This window comes from Empidonax traillii, unplaced genomic scaffold (genome assembly GCF_003031625.1).
Source record: "Empidonax traillii isolate 1590-97213 ecotype Southwest subspecies unplaced genomic scaffold, ASM303162v1 scaffold276:size1176444, whole genome shotgun sequence".
Taxonomy (NCBI): Eukaryota; Metazoa; Chordata; class Aves; order Passeriformes; family Tyrannidae; genus Empidonax; species Empidonax traillii.
This window is the reverse complement of record NW_020955469.1, coordinates 891075-893854: the sequence shown is the minus strand read 5'-3', so window position 1 is coordinate 893854 and position 2780 is coordinate 891075. Positions and strand designations below refer to the sequence as shown.

Here is a 2780-nt window from a genome sequence, read left to right as displayed (position 1 = left end):
ATTTTGTTTTTAAACACTAGGTGCTATCTCTGCTATCCAGGTACACAGGTTTTCCTGAGGCAGGGTGGGGGGAAGGGGAGCAAACTTTTAGCCATTGTGTAAATTACCATGTTTAAATAAAAGTGTGTACATTAAGCCCTTGTTAATGAGTTCCTAAAAACCTCATCATCGGGTTTTGTTGTGCTGTTAATGATTAATGTGAATATAATTGTGGCTGCTTCTGCATTCTCTGTGATTTGGGAGACAGCAATTCTTAGCCATTCAAGTGTGAGTCTGGGAAACAAAGACTTTTTTTGTTGTTGTTTTCTTTGCAGAAAGGGCATTGTGGTGATTAAGCACTTAAGGATGTACTAGTGCATTTGTAACTAAAGTATCTCTTGTTCATGTGCCATCTTGTAATCAAGCCACTAAAGGGGGAATGTTTTCAGCAAACAAATCAGGCAGGTAAGATGGATTTCCATACCCCATCTAAAAGTCAGCAAGCACTAGTGATGCTCAGGTTTGAGTAAAAGACAGTGAGAGCCCCCCATTCTGCAAAACACTGTGGAATTGTTTCCATGAACAAGTTACTTGAGAAACTGAGTTTAATTGAAATATTCTCTTCCAGTGAATTGGAATCCAGGTGCTGTGCTGTGGTGACAGTCGTAGTATCAGAAACTGGATTTTTTTTCAACAGCCCACTACTAGTTCAGCATCACTGAAAACAAAGACTGCAGCTCATCACTGGGAATCAGAATTTACATTGTAAAATACTTCTTTGCATGTAAGCTCCCCGTTTTGTTCGGTAAAGAAGCTATTTTACAGGAAATGCTGCTTAATTAAACTGTGCAGCGTTTTCGGTTCCACACAACCGGGTTATGAAATTAAATTGATTTCTTCTACCCAGTTATCAGCGGTGTTTACAAGTGCTCTGGTGTGTATTCTCCCGGGGCTGGGTAGGGAGGCACTGGCAGATGCTGCTCCAGCTGGTGCTGCCGAACAGCAGTTTGGAAACGGGGGTTAGGAGGGTTGGGGGGTACAAGGAACGTTTTCCATCTGACACAGAGCTGACTCTTGGAGGCTCCAGCGGCTGCCCCAGGAGAGCGAACGGTTGGACACTTCATTTGGGCATCCTGTGAGAGGTTAACACGTCCTTGCCCTGGATCTGCAGCCAGGTGTGTACAGAACTGGTGCACAGGGTTATTTTCTGCTGCCAGCTGTGCTGCCTCCTGCCTTCCACGGGCCTCGGGCAGGAGGAGGCATTGACTGTGACTATCAGTCATTAATTCAGGGCTGTCTCGGACATCTTTGAAGACATGAAGTTCAGGAAACTATTTAGTTTTACCCTCCTAAAGTACCAGCTCCTGTCCCTGCACTATCCATGACCATCTCTGGATTCTCCCCACTGTGTTACGGCTCCTGGGGAAAAGACTTCACATTATCCTCCTGAGACATCATGACCATCATCATAATAGTGATATTACCATTATATTAATATTACTGTTATTACTGGTAATTATAATGATAAATATTAATGACGGTTAGGGTGACGGTTTCTTCTGTTACACCCTTTGCTTTAAGCGTTTAACCCCCGAACCCTTCAAGGTATTGGGCACCTTCAGAAAACAATCGAACAAAAGAAAAGACGTTTCGGGCGGGTTTTATTGGAAGTTTTTTATCGGACGAGGGGGTGAAGAGCGGCTGGAGAAGGCGAGGAGTGTGGGGAGGGAGGGAGGAGCGGGGCCGCACCGGCCTGAGGGGACAAGGCGATGAGCCCCGACCAAGGTCCGGTGGAGCCGCTCCCGGGGCCTGTTCCTGCTCGGTGCCGCTCCCGAGCCCGTTCCCCGTGGAGCCCCTTCCCGATGGAGCCGTTCCCGAGCCCGTTCCCGGCCGGAGCCGCTGCCGGGGCCCCGCCCGCCGCCGGCTCCTCCCGCGCTGCCGGCGCCGCCGCAATCTTGTCCCCCCCGCGCCACCGTCGGCCCGCCCGGCGGGTGAGGGGTCACGGCTGCGGCCCCGGAAGCGGCGGCGGGGGCGGGTCCGGCCGTGTGTCTGTCCGGGGCTCCGTGTGTCTGTCTGTCTGTCCGTGCCGGGCTCTGCCCGGGGAGCGGCCTCTCCCCCCCCGGCCGGCCAGGACGATGGTGCAGAGCCCGCCCGCTCGGCAGCGCCGCCGCCTCTGAGCCCCGCCCGGCCCGGGGCGCCGGTAAGGAGGGGCCTGGGGTGGGGGGCTCGGGGGTCCCGCCGGTGTCGCGAGCGGCCTCTGGGCCGGGTCGGGTTGGTTTCGCTGCGGTTTGGCTCAGCCTGGGTGGATTTTAGCCTTGGTTTGCCTTTATTATCTAAATGGGTTTTTTTAATTGTCTTTTAAACGGGGTCCGTTAGCTTGAACTTTGCATGGGTGGCGTCGTACCAGGAAAAAAAACCGGTAAAAACAGAGACATTTCAGTAGCGCTATATTTTTGTTTCAAAATAGCTTCTGAATAGTGATTCCTTTACTAGGCTTTTTTTTTTTAGTTTTTTTTTTTTTTTTTTTTTTTTTTTTTTTTTTTTTTTTTTTTTTTTTTTTTTTTTTTTTTTTTTTTTTTTTTTTTTTTTTTTTTCCCCCCCCCCCCCCCATTCGCTACGTGCCCATATTTTATCCTCTTTTACTCTTTTTGGGGTTTTACTTGACTAACGATCTCGTGACGTCTCTAATAATAAAATTCCTGGTGCATCATGCCTAGGAACATGGCTGCTACATCCCCCCTGTTAAATTCAAACTATGTATCGGAATCGCGGGTGTGGACACGCCGGGAAAGGTTGGAAAG

The 2780-nt window shown here is 49.6% G+C and overlaps 1 protein-coding gene across 3 annotated transcripts in view; it reads left to right on the top strand.

Moving 5' to 3' along the window:
• TMEM248 (transmembrane protein 248) overlaps positions 1-2780 on the top strand; it is a 21457-nt gene that overhangs the window by 1367 nt on the left and 17310 nt on the right. The window contains exon 1 of one of the 3 annotated variants that reach the window (XM_027889946.1): positions 999-1154. The exons of the other annotated variants lie outside the window; for them this stretch is intronic. The gene's annotated coding sequence lies outside the window, so the exon portion shown is untranslated. Of the gene's footprint in view, positions 1-998; positions 1155-2780 lie in introns of those variants that run through there. 3 annotated transcript variants of the gene reach the window in all.